The 17,924-nt window shown below is 38.6% G+C and overlaps 1 long non-coding RNA gene across 2 annotated transcripts in view; it reads left to right on the top strand.

Annotated features, from left to right (window-relative positions):
* LOC129398648 (uncharacterized) overlaps nt 1-10,707 on the top strand; it is a 258,989-nt gene extending 248,282 nt beyond the window's left edge. For both annotated transcript variants that reach the window (XR_010113036.1, XR_008626517.2), the window contains one exon: nt 6,517-10,707. This is a non-coding gene — a long non-coding RNA (uncharacterized LOC129398648). The remainder of the gene's footprint in view (nt 1-6,516) is intronic.
* Nucleotides 10,708-17,924: the final 7,217 nt, after the last annotated feature.

The following is a 17,924-nucleotide window of genomic DNA, read 5'->3' on the forward strand; positions in this document are numbered from 1 at the left end:
ATTAGTTTTGCTGATTTCACCACTATCTTGAACCAATCACGGTATCGGAGAAATTAGTACTGTAATTGGCTATTGTATAACAAGTAAGGATGGTGAAGAGAGTCCTTTGTGTGACAGTTTCATTAAATCACAGTTCTGAGTAGGAAGGTTTCCCAGAGGAGAAGAAAAGGTTTATACTGAAGAAGATAAAGGGATTTAAAGGCCTCAAAAATGGGCGTTCATGACAATGACCCAGCTCTCATCAAGATAAGGCATGATAGTTTTTGCACCCAAAGACAGAACATAAATAACTATGCCCTTCATGTGTAAGAGGTCATGTAGACCTTAAAGAATGCCCACACCCACCTGACAGTGGGCTGGTGTAATCACTTCCATTCCAAACACATATCTATGTGATATTGTGCTTTTCAATAAAGATAACTCATCCATTCAGTGATGGTCAACATTCCCCTGTCTCCAAAAAAAACAGGCTTCTGTGACCTTGGATTTAGTAAATATCTTGAATGCCCTTGCTATATTCTGTCCTCCTTTACTGCATTGTCTTGAGTCTCAATTGATTTGACTTCATCTCATACTTTCTTTTACCCTAGGGTTTAAAAGTTCATTTTAAACTTGAATTGACTCTGTGTTGAGCCATAAACACACACCGGTTTACCTCCTGCTTCTGATTTCTCCACCTCAACTCCTCCCTCAGCACTTAGAAGGTTGAATGAGAAAAGAGAATGAATGCAGGCTTCGAAGGCAGGCAGGCCTGGGTGTGAACTGTGTGTTCACTTAACAACTACAGTGATGTCAGCCAATATCAATAACTCACATACGTAGTGGCTTGCTACTATGTATGTAGCATGCACTGCACAAAACACTTTTAAAACATATTTTCATTTTAAACATACTCTCCTTTACTTCATCTCTGACTCCTCTTCTTTTTCTTCCTCTTTTGCATCCTCCTTTGCTTCTCCTTCTTCTATCCACTTTCTACTCACTTACTGCCATTTTCACCACGGAGCTTTGCAGAGTGGGAGGTAAGAGTTGCTTAGTATTTAAGTCACTCAACTAACCTCTGCTCCATATAGTGTACTGGCATGGCCCAATATCTCAGCCCTATGCCTGCAACTGCCTCTTCTGTGCTTCCCAGTAGGTGTTTCCTTTGGGTGCCATTTTGCTCATCCAAAGAGAACTCTGGGAGAATCCCAATCACTGTAGTTGCATTTATCCTGACTATGCACTGCTGTCAGTGTCCTGTGCCCCATTAACATGTTTGTCCTAACTACCTTCTCCTTTACCCTCAAAACTCAAATTGACCCTGTCTGATTGTGCTCAACTCCATCATTAAGGAGGGCATGCTAATACCAAGTATCCACCATATGTCATACATTCCGCTGGGTTCCTAATGTAACTCTTTCCTTTACATTCACAGCAACCCTCTGAAAGAGTTTTTATTTTCTTAACCTTATGAACAAAAGAATTAAGACTTAAGGAGGTAAGTGACTTGCCAAAGACAACATGAGTAGAAAGACTGCCTGGGATTCCTACTATGACCTGTTTAACTCAAAGGTCCACACTTTCTCCATTCTGCCAAACTCTATCACTAACACAAGGACTAGACTTCATATAGATTCACTAACCACACCCTAGACAACCATGCCTCTGCACTCTCCATGGCAGCGACTGACTTCCCTGTTAACTCCTTTCTTTTTTTATTCACTTCCCTTGAGTCCAAGAAGTTAGAGAGGGCATTGTAAAGAAATGTTAGATTCTAACTCCTGCTGGAAGCAAGAGAGTGGAAGTCGGCGGGACACTGAAAGGTCACTACAGTTTGTGGCAGCTGCTGGTTTTGAAGCACTGGTTTACACTCCACTTTCCTTTCCTGTCAACTCATCCCTGGTTCTTAAAGAGGTCAAGGTCCTACTGGGTAGATAATGGGTACAGTTGCTTTCTGTTATGATGATTATGAAGAAAAGACTTGCCATCTCATGCTCACCACTAAAGCTTTGCCTTTGTTTCATTCAGATATTCTGTATGAAATCTGGGGCCAATTTTAAGGACAGAGAGAAACCATGCAAAAGAAAGCAGGGGCTGCTGCTGGCTTAGAGATGGAGGAAAGGGGCCATGAGCCTGAAATGCAAGGAGCCTCCAGAAATGAAAAAGTCAAGGAAATGATTTTCCCTAGAGACTTCAGAAGGGGTATAGCCCTTTAGATACCTTCATTTTAGTCCAGTAAAACCTAGTTTGGGTTTCTGAACTCCGGAACTGGACAGCAAAAAAAATCTGTGGGTTTTTTGTAACTTCTTTATGGTAATTTGTTACAAAAGCAATAGAAAACTAGTGTACTTATCTCAAGTCTTTTTTCTTCCTGTAAAGATTTTCATTGTGTGCAGTCTTAATACTTCTCATCATCCTACAGAGACAAAGCATGGGCCAGCACTGACCATATTACAATCCCGAGGGGATAGATCCCTACAGTATAAGGGTAATACACTTTAAATTATTTTGTTCTTCACTTTTTCTTTTGCGCAATACAGTATTCAAGGCTTGCCCATCTGCCAAGAAACCTTTGGTTCTTTTCTGTAAGAAAAACTTATTCTGCTTATTTGAGACAAATTCATTGTCTCACCCTTAGGCTAAATGGTATAGTCTCAGAAAATGCCATTAATATTCCACCTTCCCACTTCAGAAGTGCAGTATCATTCACTTTCCCGCTCTCAGTAGAAATATATTTCATTATTTGTTTTATCTTTTTTCTCAGGCTCATCCTTTTTAGTGTCTTTATCGGCTTGTCTTCCTTTGTCCATCCCTTAAGTATCAGTGTGTTTGATGGCTGGGGAAGTCCCCGCTTTTCACACAACCCTGCTTCTTACACAATAAAGGCAACTCAATTTTTTAGCATTTGGGTTCAGAAACCTCTGAAAAATTCTTGATTTTTTAAAATTTACCTTTTTACAGTCCCACATCTAATCACTGAGAAAATCCTTTTGGCGTGGCTTTGCCTTCTTATCTGCCCAAAACTGACTTGCTTCTTACAACCTCCTCGGCTGCCACTGTGGTCGAAGCCAGTGTTTCTCTCGTACCTTAATTACTACATTTACTTCCTGGTTTCTCTCCCTGCAGCCACCCTTGCCCTGAGTGCTACTAAGAACTCACCAGGCAAAGCAGTCATTTTGAAATGCGAGTCCTATTAGGACATTCCTCTGTTCAGCCTCTCCCACGCCCACGTGTCACTCACAGTGAAGTTTGTTCTCAGTGTAACCTAGTCACTAACCTGACTTCATCCTCTACGACTTTGTTGCTTGCTTACTCTGTTGTGGCCACACAGCCTTCTTGTTCCTCCTAGAACACATCAAATAAGCTTCTATTTCAGTGCATTCACATTTGCTATTTCTTCATCTTCTTGGAATGTTCTTATGGATATCCATATGGCTCACTTCCTCACTTCCTCCAACTTTTTCTTCAAGTGTCCTCAGTTAGGCCTGTGCTGATAACCATATTTCAAATTTCAGCTTCTGCCACAGCATTTACTTTACCCTAAACCGTCTATGTGATTTACTCTTTTATCATGTCTAATTTCAAAATGTCCCCCCCTCACCCATGTAAACTCTAGGAGATCAAGGGCTTTTGTCTTCTTCCATTTCCCAGCTCTTCCCTCAATGCCTAGGACAATGCCTGACATAAAGTAAATGCTAAAAAATTACATTTTTCTCATTTTATACATTTTTCTTGGGCAACTTCATTCAGTTTCTTAAACTCATATGCCAGGGTTTCCCTGATCTCCCTCAGAGAGGCTCTGTATGAAGGACTGTCACGTTGTCCATTCAGCTCCCCAATCCAGAAATTAGGAGCTGCCGCATATTTGATTCAGGCATTAAATGGTCAGGCATTAAATGCATTCACCTTATAAGCCAGAAACAGTGCCACACACCAGGGACATCTTTGCAATGAAACAGAAATGATTCTTCCTCTCATGAGCTAATAGTCCAGTTGGGAACAGCTAATCACAAAACAGATAAGCACTCAGTGAAAAGAGACAATATTTACTTTATAATCTTCCAGGTTTCTATAGTAGGAAAGGAACTTCTATTGTCACAATGTTAAAAGATAAGAGTAATGATAATAATGCTGGCAACATTAGCGAATGCCCATATTGTGCTTCCTAAGTGTCAGGCCTTACACCTAGTACATAGACTGGCTCACCAAATGCTGAGACCAACCCTATGAGATGGATAGTGTTATTATCCCATTTTACTGAGGCACAGCTGAAGAATAAAGAGGTCTCATGGCTTGTTCAAAGATACAGGACGAGAAAGTGTCTGAGTTGGATTTGAACCCAGACAACCTGATAGCAGTGTCTTAATTGCAACGATGACATTTTCATTGTCTTCCTCCAATCAGTAGAACGGAAAGTAGAATCAAGCGTTTGGAGCCAAGGACATTCTGGGTTTGCTTTTTCTTCTTAGCAGTCTCAGTACCAGCCCCCAAATGCGCCCCACACTTTGCTTCCAGTTTCAGGCAACATGCATTCTTCTCTCTTCTTCCTTCAATCTAAGGAAAGTCACGGCTTTCTGTAGTCATTGATTTTCATCTTTGCTCTACCAGTTTTCCAACACTTGTGTAATCATTGTTGTGTGCTTGATCCTGTCTATGTGAAATACTCACTGGGTTTTATTTCTTGACTGGACTTTGAGTGATCCAGCTTTATATGTGGCTCTGATTTTCACAATAACTCTATCCACCATAGATGATTACCTCGTTTTATACCTTAAAAATTTAAAGTTTTGGGTAAGTTAAGCCACCTGTTTTTCAAGGTCAAGGATAGGTTTCATCTCCAGGACTTACTACTTTCAAAATCTGTGCTCACTTCACAGGAACATTGGTTGGCATTTTCAAATTAGACGTTCAAGGACTTATTCATTCAAAGACAGATGTCTCACTTAAATTGTCCCCTTCAAAGTTCTATTCTTGTCCTCAAAATGTTTCAACATTCCACATCATATTCTTTTAAATTTCTTCAGTTGTAGCTCTTCAGTCTTTCAATCTTTGAAGAAATATGTGTGTTTAAGAAAAACCTTATAACCTAGATCTTCAGAATAAAATGATCTTATTATACTTGAAAACATCATTGGAGTTAAACACATCATATAACTACAAAATGACAAAACTATGCTCTCTATGAGATGCATGAATTGACTCTGAATTAATTTACTGAGATCCAGTTAAGTAGCTAAATCTGGATTGAGAAGACAGTTCCTAAGGAGAGAATAGTCCATGTAGTTTGAGTGGATAGTTTCTGTCAGAAAGTAATGTGAAAGATGCAAAATTAACATTAATCCATGTTTGCTAAATACTCTCATTGCTCTGTCTATGTAACAGACGTGAGCCCAGAAGGTAAATGAGCATGACAGGTCTATGAACCCATTTTGAGTTCCAGCCATAAGTTTCCAGGATATCACTGGCAGAAAATGCTGGAAACAAAAACACACAATAAAGTTGTATAGCAAAGAATCATTTTCACCTGATTCTGACGGTCCTTAGGAGGTGTGATTTACTTCCGTGATCTCACTTTATTAAAATGTCTTTTTTCACCCACTTTTCAGAAATTGTGAACTATAATTTATCATTTTAACAGATACAAATTAAAAGGCAAACAGAAAGAGTGTTTGGCTTGGATTAGTAAGAAAAGAAAAAACAAGATGCAGCTTCCACAGTCACAACACCCTAGAAATATTTGGGTACCAATGTAGCTTAAAAAAAAAACAAAAAAGAAAAAAAACAACTTCAGAAGCACAGTGTCTCCTTCACTGCTGTGGAGACTCTTAGCGTCTTTCTCTTTATTCAACACAATCAAGATGCAGCTTAGGGTGAGGAGAGCAGCAAACCAGCGGATAAATAAGGGCCTGGAAAGACAGGCAGGAGAAAGCCATCCTCTTTACACAGCATCTTATTACAGCAAAGTGAAGGGATATGATGAAAATAGAAAGAAACAGCAGTGAGAAGTAGAAAAATAGATAAAAGAGAGAAAAATTCTCAGTGTTTTGGAGATGTTTCTCAACCAGGAGAATCAGGCCTAAAACTTCCGCATATCCAGAAGGATAGGGCTGTGAAAGGTGGATATTGAGGAAGAGAAGGTGATATGCTGGGAATGGGTGGTTCATTTTCTGATTGTAGAGAGTGCAGTCAGAGTGTTTTGGGGGAAGATGCTGACGGAAACGTAGAGCATTTAGAGTGTATTGCAGAAGATGTATGAGGCAGACAGGTTCTAGAGTCCACACCGAAAAAGACAATATGAACACGAGTCCAGAAAACAGGGAGCAGATTGTACTTAAGTGTCACATTGTTTATCTTACCACCGACCATTTTGTACCAGGTCAGGCTGAGGGTTACTTATGTTGTCTCCTGGGAGTTTCTCCCCTGCCTTCATTGTAGGGGAAGCTGCACCAGTAGGTCAATGGGCTGCACTCATTAAGATTGGCTGATTCCTGAGCCATACTGATTTTTATTATTCTGAATCTCTCTCCTATTTAGTACATTTTCTGGGACAGTCTAATGATGCACCAAAGAGAAGCTACAAAGCCATTGAATGATTCCTATTATGTGCACCTAGCCTGCATGAAGCTCCTTTTCTCGAGAAGTCGGAGTGAGTGGAGTCATACAACTTAACTTTGATCTATCTCAAAGGCATCGCCAGCTCCCTGACAGCCAGGCTCAGCAGAGCACGCAGGCATGGCCAGGCATCTAGTGGTTCTGACAGTCACAGAAGCTCTGTTGTGCTAATGGGCTTCTCTTAATGCTGAGAGATCAGCTCTGCAATTTGCTCAACAGCCCTGGGCCAGCTTTGCAGAGGCCTTATTGCTCCCATTCAGGCCATGTGGTCTGTGAGTTGGAGCAAGAGTATATTGTGAGTACTTCTGTGTGAATAACCCTGCTGGAGCTCCCCGCACTCCAGTTATTGACTGAGGCAAGTCCCCCAGCCTGGATAATTGCCTATAGGAAGCATCAACGCTGATCACTGGAACTGGCCAAGAGGCAAATGTGACCTCCGAGAGTGACCATGTTGGCCTGGGTGCCTATCTGAAAAAAATTCAATGATGTCTTCATTTGCACCGCACCGTTTTCCTGTATCAGCGTGTGGAACTGCTTTCATGGCTCCTGTTTTCTCATCTATGACCCCATCAATAAGCATCACTCTGAGAGCAGTACTAATTTTCTCACATACATTCTCTGAAGAACGTTCTTTATTCTCACCTCCGCATTTCCTGGAAGAATGTGTTGTCATGACAGCAGGGAGGCAAGAGTGTAGGCTTTGGAGCCAGATAGAAATGTGTGTGGAGCCCAGTTCTACCATTTGAAAGTTTTGTGATGTAGAGAGAGTCACTTAATCTAACTGTGCCTCAGTTTTCCCATCTGTATAATGGGGTCAATATAGTCCTCCTAAATAATGGGGTGTCGTTAGGATTAGCTGAGTGAATGCAACAATGCCTAGCACAAACAAGCCCTCTGCAAATATGAGGTAGGACCTCCTCCAGAGCTGGCCTTTACATGCAGGCTTGGGTTTGCTGAAGGTCTTGTTTTAAAATGCAGTTTTTTTGTTTTTGTTATTTAAATTTCCAGGTATGCTGTCAATAGATTAGATGATGTCATTGTAAAGATAGTTTATTATATTCACAGTTCCCAAGAGAAGATGGGGGTCACATAGGGTCACGCAAGGTGTGGGTCAGAAGGCAGAAGGGCAAGAAAAATGGGGAAGAGCCTTGATTGGTGTTTCTGTGGGAAGGAACAAGTGAGGCGGGTATATAGATTTAGGATTGGCTAGTTTGAATAACTTCCACAGCCTCTGGGGTATAGGGCCTGTCTCTAGTTATCTGGTACCTGGTTCTTGGTGATTACAGTACAGGAATAGTGGCCCAGAGTGTAAGAGCCTGTAGAGGAGGTGGTTGGGGTTTGGGTTCCGGGTGGGTTCATTTGCATATGAAGGAGGTGCTCTCAAGTCAGTCATTTATGTCACCAAGAATTAACTAGGTCTGAAAAGAGCAGTGTCTCCAGGGACAGCAAGACCCCAGATGCCAGAGCATAAAAAATACAGAAAATAAAAATGCATGATTAATACAGGTCTTTTCTTAGTGTGTCCAGACAGAAAAGGGAAAACCAAGGAAACCAACTGTTATTGAGTACCTACCCGACAGCACCTAAGAACGTTAACACATGTACTTCACCTCTGGCAGCCTGAAGTTCTGCATTCCTCAGTTTGGGATAGCACCTTGAGTTCCAGGCTTTCCACTTCTCATATCTGTGAAGCGTTATCCCAAGTCCATGCTTTGATTCTCATTATAATGATAATAGAGCTAGTATTTCACAATTAAGTCTTGAGTAGACTACTCCTTTCAAATGTCTCTTCATGACAGGAAACTATTCTTCTGTTTCTGGTCTCCTACCTTGTCTTCTTAAATTTATTTTTGCCCCTCTCCTATCTGTTTTTGCACTACATTGAGAATGAACTTTTAAAAATGCAAACTTAATCATGTATTTCCCTACTTAAAATAATTTTCCATTGCTCTAAGAAAAAGGTCACCATCCTTAGCCTGGTCTACAAAGCAGGCAGGATCATCCCCTGCTTTCTTCACCACCACCAGCTGATGTCACTGTTCTTGTCATTTTCTGCCCTGTAACCATATTGGTTTCCTTTTTCTTTCCAAGCATCATGTTCCTTTCCACCTAAGGAATTTTGCATGTATTTCCATCACTTGGAGATATATTTTCACCACCCAGCCCTGAATATTCACTTGAAAAATTTTCATACATCTTTCAAAACTCAGAAATTTCTTGAAGAAAACATTTGTGATCACCCCAGTACAGGTCAGGACCCTAAAATCTATTGTGATGCACCCAATATTTCTGTTTTATTATAGTTAAAATTAAAAAGTTAAATTCAAACACTAAATTGAGAGTTTTAAAAATATCTTTCTGTTGACTTCTAACATATATAAAATTAGGGTCTATACCTCTCTTGTTTAATTTACAATCTCTAGTACATAATTGCTGACATAATTTGGAAAATATCTTGGACATTAATCCCAAATTCTATTTAAAATTTGTATAGACACTATTGTTAACATTAATTTCCTCTTCTTTTCTTATCCCATAACAATGTTTTTGTACACATCCTGGGGACCTGAAGATTATTTATTTGTATAATAGTATATTAAAAATTTGTACTACTTCGGATTGTAAGAGTTTAACAAAATCATGCATGTGAAAACATGATGTAAATGATAATGTGTTATACAAATGTAATGGGTATTATTACAAGAAGTAAATGATCCTGTTTGAAATTTAGTCTTAATTCAAGTCATCAACTCCATGATTTTCATAAATTGTTAATTTCAGTGCGATTTATTTCAACATAATTGACAGCTGATACATGAGCACTGGACTATGAGCTTTGAACTTATATTTTAAACATCTGCTTATAGAGAAAGGATATGACATTCACATTCTTCTCTCACCTTCTAAATGAAACGAATTGACTAGAAGAATGTCCGATCAACAGTAGTCCACATATGCAGCATTCTTCATATATAGATCTGGTACTAAGTGCCAGTAAAAGCTAGTATATGAGGTTGGTGCAAAATTAATTGTGGTTTTTGCCATTGTAGAACACCACACACAGAAGAACAATCTGAATAAAAATATTAATAAGAAGACTAAGGTCTAACTATTCAAAAGACCACATGCATTGGCCAATACAGAGCAGTGAGAAAAGAATGTATTAGTCACCTTAGGCTATGTTATTCTTCAGTAACAAATGAATCATAATCTTTATAGCATTCCACAACAAAGTTCATTTCTCATTCTTGTTCATGGGCATTGTGAGTTGTCTGAGTGTACTCCATGTATGCTGCATTCTGGAACCTATGATGAAAGATAGCTCCTACTTAGGTTTTGCATCTTTGTGGCAGAAGGGAAAAGAGAAATGATGGAACCACATGAGAAATATGTGTTTTGTCTCGGCCAGTTTTACATGAGTGAATGTGACATGTGCCACTTTTAGGCAGAGATTTAAAGAACCATGATTTGGGATGGATACAGCCTTCCTGCAGAAACCACAAATAGTTTGAAAGAAATCAACCACAAACAGCAAATGAGAAAGTAGATTTCAGTTGACACATGATTGAATTTGGAAAAGGTAGGCTGGAGAGAATATAGGAAATTATTTTGGACATTTTGAGAATTTTTGTTGGTTTTTGTTTTGTTTTGTTTTCGTAACTAACTAAGCATAAAGCCAAGTGGTGCATAATGAAATAAACAACTCTTAAACGCCAAAAATTTGATGGAAGCCTCTTAGAGAACACATTTGCCATCACAGGACATTTGTCTTCAGGCCGATGATGTACCTTCCACTGGCACTGGTCTTTGCTTTACCTCTTTTCAGTCATCTCTCAAACTCACTCTAGGACTCCTTCCCGCCTACTGTAGAATCCTTTTGTGATGTCTCCAGTCTGGGGTATAGCCCCTGGTTCATTGCTCCTGTAGCAGCTGCGTGGTCCTTCTCCAAAGCATATGTGTCAGACAACTACTGAATATATACATATATTTTTTTTCTTTCTGTCATTAGCTTGTGTATTCTCAACAGGAGTGATGTCATCTAGGGGTGAAAATTAGTTCTTTGGGCAAAAAAATTTTTAAATGTTAGATATTACAATGATCTGGGACCCTCTAAAGGGCCCTTTCAAGGGCCCCGGTACATAAACATGGTAGGGTGACCAGAGAAAAAAATTACAAATATATATATATATATATATATATATATATATATATATATATATATGCCTCTTAGGAAAGCATTACTATTTAAAAATGAGATGTTGAGAAACTGCACAAAACTTGATCTGACAAGCTTACTTTCACAGTGCCTGGCATATACGAAGGACATCATAAGTTTAAATAAGTGAATGAATAAATGAATGAAGCCCATATTGTAGATCATTAGATAAAGCAAGATGGACTGAAAAAAATTTAAAGGGAACTTGATCCTGGAAATGATCCAAACGATCACACCTAACTCAGGGGAGGACTGGTTCCATAGAGCACATTAGACCAAGCCAGTAGGTGATGAGGCCATGTCTTCAGGTGTGTAAAGTTAATAACAACAGAAGCAAAGAACCAGTCAGGGGCTAATACAGTTTTGGGTCCTGTTTCTCATTTTAATTTTTAATTACTTGAGAAGGAAAGACAGAGCTGAATTGCCATTCATCCCTATAATCCCTTTCCATCTTGACCTTTCTGCATCAACAGTTGTCCTGCCAACTCCCTTAGAAATGGTGACAGAGGGAGGTAGAACTTTAAGAGTTGGTAATAAACTTTTATACATGTAAAATCAATTTTTGTTGGCATAATCTAAAAGAATGGCTCATCTTTTTGTAATTAAAAACAGTCATGAGGTTTGAAGCGATGAGTGTTTTCACCTGGAGAAGGGTTTTAAACTTTAATGAAGGTCTTTTTTTCTAAATGGCTGAAAGATTTCCTAATTATAATGTCACTACAGGAAAAAATACCTTTGCAAAATGTGACTGTTAGTGCAATGAAAACATTGCTGGGGAAGGATGCGAGAAATTGTATTTTCTTCCAATGTGTCCACCGTGGCCCCACTGTGGGACTGAGCAAGTCTCTTCACTTTCCTGATTCAAGTCTCACATGATGAGGCCTTTAGGAGTATAAATCAATAACAAACATTTAGCAAATACTGAGCCCCCTCTCTGAGCCATACATAGTGGTAACTGTGGATGTGGAGGCTTCTTGTCAAGTATGAAGTTATGTCACTAATAGAGGTCTCAGGTTGATAGAAAACATAATTTGTCCACTTTTTCTGCGTCACAGATTCTATTATTTTCTCTCAAACAGTCCCCGTATTTTGCAATCTTTTACTAAACAAAATATATTTGTAAATTAAATTTTGTTCCCATTTTTACTTTAGTATTTTACTTATAAAAATACTAACATAAGGGGAACTGTGAACATTTTAAAAATCAAGAGAAATATATCTACTAGTGACAAACAACACACTAATAAAAAATCATAATGATGTCCACATTAATCAAAAGAAACAATACTATTACTAGTATCCAAACTAATAAAAAAACACAACTTTCGGATCTGGATTTTTCCTTACAATTTATTCTATATTCATATGCATATTCTGTATACATATTTTAATATCTATGCTAATTTAAGAAAAAACTATTTATGTTTTGATTTTCCTTCCAGTTTATTTTATAGCATATTTGACATACTTATAATGCACATGCAATTTTATCTACATTTCAATTTTAAACATTGTAATAGAATGATTTTCTATATTCCTACATGCTGTTCCTAATTAACATTTGCAATTTCTGCACAACCTTGCAGGATATGCTTGTGGCAGAATTTATTTTGCCAGTTCCTTCTTGGTCATGTATTTTGCTCTTTCATTCTATTTGTGGTTGTTTTGTCTGAAATGGAGTCTCGCTGTGTCACTCAGCCTGGATTGCAGGGCTCACTGCAACCTGCACCTCTCAAGTTGAAGCGATTCTCCTCCCTCAGCTTCCTGAGTAACTGGGATTACAGGCACCCGCCACCACACATGGGTAATTTTTGTATTTTTAGTAGAGACAGGGTTTCACCATGTTGGCCAGGCTGGTCTCCAACTCCTGACCTCAAGTGATCCACCCGCCTTGGCCTCCCAAAGTGCTGGGATAACAGGCGTGAGCCATCATGCCCAGCCCTGCTCTTTCATTCTTGATATCAAGTATGGTGCTCAAGCGGAGTGAACATCCCTATGTATGAGTGTGAACAAGTGAATGAATAAATAAACGAAGCCCATGTTGTAGATTGTTAAATAAAGCAAGACAGACTGAACAAAATTTAAGGGAACTTGATCATGGACATGACCCAAATATATATAGCCTTGTCTTTGATATTATTTTCTTTACACAGAGTTTTAGAAATAGGATTACTGGAACAAATATTGGTATGAATTTTAAAATGTAAAATAGTTTTCAAAAATTTGGACAATAATAGTAGCTGAGTCACCTTATATTTATTGTGACTGAGTTCTACATTTACTTAAAATAAATACATAATAGAAAGTTAATGTTTTAATTTCCTATTTTTTTCAGACACATTTGCTATTTACAGATCTCTGGGCCAGCAGAAGATGACTGAGTTTATACACCAAATCTTGATAATTCTTGCCAAGACAAAATACTTGGCATTTTGTTTAGGGATTTTTTTTCAAGATTAAATATATTATTCTATTTGGCTTTTTAAACAATTGAAAATAAGTCCAAGATTCCTCTTAATAATTTCATGACCACCCCATGGGCTCTTACTTGAGAGCCACAGAAATACATTTTCCCACATGATGTAAACCTCTATACACACAATACGCTTGAACTAGAAGGAACATCATATACCCCTGTGTTTCATGACATATAGTTTGAAGGTTAAAACACTGAGGCTTATAATGATGGAATTCCCACTCACGTAGGAATTTCCTACATGGTCAAGCTTTACACTGGTCAACGGCAGTCACTCCATTTCCAGGCTTGTTTTGAATACGTCTGGGTATTTTATGGATAGTTGAGCCTAATAATATAGGATGCACTTATATCTACACTTATGTGTTAAACCCACAAGCTTACTGTTACTGCCATCACCCACCACCCTTCGACTCATACGGAGGTGGAGTGAGGTGTCTTACCAAATGGCTTATGTCCCACGTCTGCCAGCAGTGGTTGACACACACCATCTGAGCATCATGGATGGGAAGGTCCCCTCAGATTCCTGTGGGTCTCTGAGATGCTGAGCTTCCCTCATCCCTGCTTTCCTTAAGACAGCTCTTCTGATGGTGTTTGCACCAGCTTTGCCAGCAACAGCTCAGCTGCAGATAGAGTCTAATGCCTTGGGTTGTCCCAGCCAGAAGGGAGACAAAGCACTCTTTCTTCTTATGAAGCCAGCCTTGTTTCTGCCAGCCAGAAACAAGATGTGTCCAGCTGGTCCACTCTCCACCAAGATCTGATCAAGCAATCATTCACATATCCCAACTTTGTTGTCATATATAAAGTTTAATTTTATAAATTTAGGTCTAGATGATCTTTGCGATGACCCTAAGTGTCACATGTTCACACCAACTATTTTGTTGTCATATATAAAGTTTAGTTTTATAAATTTAGGTCTAGATGATTTTTGCAGTAACCCTAAGTGTGTCTTTTTATAAGGAATTTCGATTCCAGGATAAGAGGGATTTTTCTCAGGTTTTCCTGAGTACTTCAATGTTCCACAGATCCATACCCTCTGTTCACATGTATTCCAGCTGTTCCTTCTCTACATGTAGCTGAAATGTGTGTAAGACAATGGATTTCAGAACAAGGAAGCAATAACACTTTCTCCAAAACCTGTCCATATGTCTTGTAAATGAAAATATTATTGTGAAATAAAATCCTATAATCTTCACTAAAATAGGTAACTTATCTTTTCTCATATTTCCGTGGGCCAGCAGAAAAAAACTCTAGAGAATTTCTGTTGGTTAGGGTTGTGCCCACTGGCACATAGCTGACTAATCTGTGCTTTGAAAGGCTGTTCCTGAGTGTAAACCTAAACTTCCCCACTATATAAACGTGTGGAAGTTAATTAGCTTCTCTGTCCTCTGCCTCCACATCTCTAAATTGGGACGGTTTATTCCTCAGAGAGTGTGAGAATTAAATAAGTTAATGAAAATAAAGTGCTTAGCATGGGGGCTGCCTTAAAGCATATTGGCCCACACTATGGATGATTTATCCCAAGTCATGCATACTACTAGGTTTTGAATATATAAAAGTTAGTTTGGCCCTAGCACTTTTTTTTTTTGTTTTATTCTTCTTCAAGAGTCTCAGGCAATTTATCTGTTCAATGGAAATTTAAAACTTCAAATCCAATTACCTCAAAGATTTGCTGTGAAGATACAGCGAGATAATGCACTTCAAAGTTTTTCACAAGCTATAAAGTTTCAGCCAAAAATAGTTAATGGAGGAAATAGATCATGGCAAAGAAGGAGGATGAGAACACAAAGGAAGAAGAGAAAGAAAAGGGTCAGAGCTTGGGAGTTTTTTTAATCCTTTCTTTCCATGGTTAACATCTAAACTTTCTTATCTATTTCACCCTGTTGCCATAGTGAGTTCCGGGTGATTTCCTCACGCTCGTCTTCTAATGCAGTGTTTCACATCTGCTCTTTAACCCATCTGTTGATTACGATTACCGTTGTTAAGATCGTTGTTATCTCAATGACGACAACTTTCCAATTCCAGCATTTTTATTTGAAGCGTTTTTGAAATATTTCTGTTCTTTTTTAAAAAATAATATCCTCTACTTATCCTGTGGACTCATTTTTTTTATTTCTTCGAATATTTTAAAAACAATTATTTTGCCATCCAGTTCTGACAATATCACCTGAATTTTATGGGGTACAATTTCGTTCGTTTCTGAATCTGCTGATTTACTGTCTTAGAGTTTGGGGTTCAATGAAAGGAAAGAGGCATGTGATCTGGGAAGTCGGAAGGACTTTGGGTTGGGAAAAAGGGATGTGTGTGAGTGTGTGTTTCTGTTTACGTGTTTAATAAAAAGTTCTGAAAGACAATGATTGCTATTAGCTACTCTTTCATGAGTTTTTAATTTACTCTAAGGCAGGCCCCATGCTAAGCACTTTACCTGCAATAACTTATTTAATTCTCATACTCACTGAGGAATAAACCATCCCAATTTAGAGATGTGGAGGCAGAGGATAGAGAGGCTAATTAACTTCCACACATTTATATAGTGGGGAAGTTTAGGTTTACACTGAAGAACAGCCTTCCAAAGCACAGATTAGTAAGCTATGTGCCAGTGGGCACAACCTTAACCAACAGAAATTCTCTAGAGTTTTCCCTGCTGGCCCACGGAAATATGAGAAAAGATAAGTTACCTTAGTGAAGATTAAGTATGATGAAAATAAAACTACAGAGAGCTATGCAAATATTCGGATGAATCTGATGCTAATGAAACCTTGCATAAGTGATTGTTGTACTATGAAGTATCTTGATGGTAATAATGATGATAATCTACGTTGGGTATCATCTTTGTTTTAGCCATATCTGATTCATAACTTCAGATCCCCAAGTCGCTCACCTCTGTAACCTCTGCTAAGCCAACTACAGATGTATAATTTTTCTTAATGCCTTTTAGTAACCTAGTTTATCCCCAAACGAATAGATTCATGCCACATAAAACTGAGACTTTTGATGTCTTCACATTATCTATCTTTTTCTGTCTTAAACCTCTCACCTTGACCTCCAGGAACTTTCTGGAATTTCTTGGTTTCTGGCTTTGTGACTCATTTTTCTGATCACCATTTGACCTCACTTCTCAGACTCTCAGTGCAACATTTTAGACCTAACCAAAGCTTTCTATCTTCAATCATGATTGCAGTTTATTATTTGGCTTTGCTCCCACTAATGACTGGGTGTTAATATAGTTTGGATATGTGTCCCCACCCAAATCCCATGTCAAATTTTAATCCCTAGTGTTGAAGGTCAGACCTGGTGGGAGGTAATTGGATCATGGGGGTGGGTTTCTCATGAACAGTTTAGCACCACCTCCCTGGGTACTGTCCTCATGACGGTGAGTGAGTTCTTGTGAGATCTGGTTGTTTAAAAGTGTGTAGCACCCTCCCCCTCACTCTCTCTCTCTTGTTCCTGCTCCTGCCTTGTGAGAAGCCTCACTCATCCTTCGCCTTCCTCCATGATTAGAAGCTTCCTGAGACTTCCTCAAAAGCAGAAGTCGCTATGCTTCCTGTACAGCCTGCAGAACCATAAGCCAATTAAAGCTCTTTTCTTTTAAATTACTAAGTCTCGTGTGTGGCCTTATAGCAATGTGAGAACAGACTTACTCGGGGTGAACTATAGGCCAATCTAGCTATGTCTAAAATCTCAGGATTTAAGATTCTTATGGAAACATATATCACAACCCCCTATCTTTCTCAGCATGCTTGTTAGATTGACAGACTTTGTATGAATGTCTGTCAACACAAAGGACTTACTACTGCATGTGTATACTGTGGTGTTGCCATTGGCCTGGAATGAACTTCCTTGGTTCTATACCTTTCCCAAACTCTTCAGATTTCAAGTCTCAGAGCCTGAAGCCCTCAAGTAGACTTAGGCATCCCCCCTTCTTGGATCTCTCTACACTTGTAAAAAAAGACCTTCATTAGTGCTCAGATTACATTGTGTTAGATTCTGTGATTTTTTTACAGAAAAAGCCAGGTTATTTCATTTTATTTGTATAAATAACACCTAAAAACAGTGCTGGATGCCTAGTCTATAGATCTCTGTTGAATTATTATGGAATAAATGAATTACTAAATCTAATGCATAAATGAATCAAAGTAAATGTCTGTCTCTGAATGTGGCTGTCTATGAAAATTAGTCTATGCATTGGGAAAATGTGGTATTCTCTCCAGAATAAATTAAGCAGAAAAAATATCCCAATGTACTGTAGAGAGTGTATCCTTTATCCATTAGATCATAATGAATAAGGTGACCTCTAATTTTAAAATGATAGTTTAAAAAGTACAAAATGATATACTTAAGGTTTGCAACATAAAAAAAGCCACCATAATCACTGTCTGGACTGTGAAACCACTGAACTAGATTAAGTCTGACATTAACAAAAGTTCTAGCAAGGCATTACCTAGTGGAATCATGAATAAGACCCAGGAACTTCAACTCCTTAACCACCAACAGGATAACACAGGTACCCATAAGATAAAAGCAAGCCAGAAAAGTGTTAATTCTGTTGAGCCAAATTGTTTTAAGAGAAATTTAAAGCATGAAGAGAAGGTGAAAGCAAGGGGAAAGTTTTGATATTGTGAGAGCTGGTGGGCAATG

The sequence above is a fragment of the Pan paniscus genome, chromosome 7 (assembly GCF_029289425.2).
Source record: "Pan paniscus chromosome 7, NHGRI_mPanPan1-v2.0_pri, whole genome shotgun sequence".
Lineage (NCBI taxonomy): Eukaryota > Metazoa > Chordata > Mammalia > Primates > Hominidae > Pan > Pan paniscus.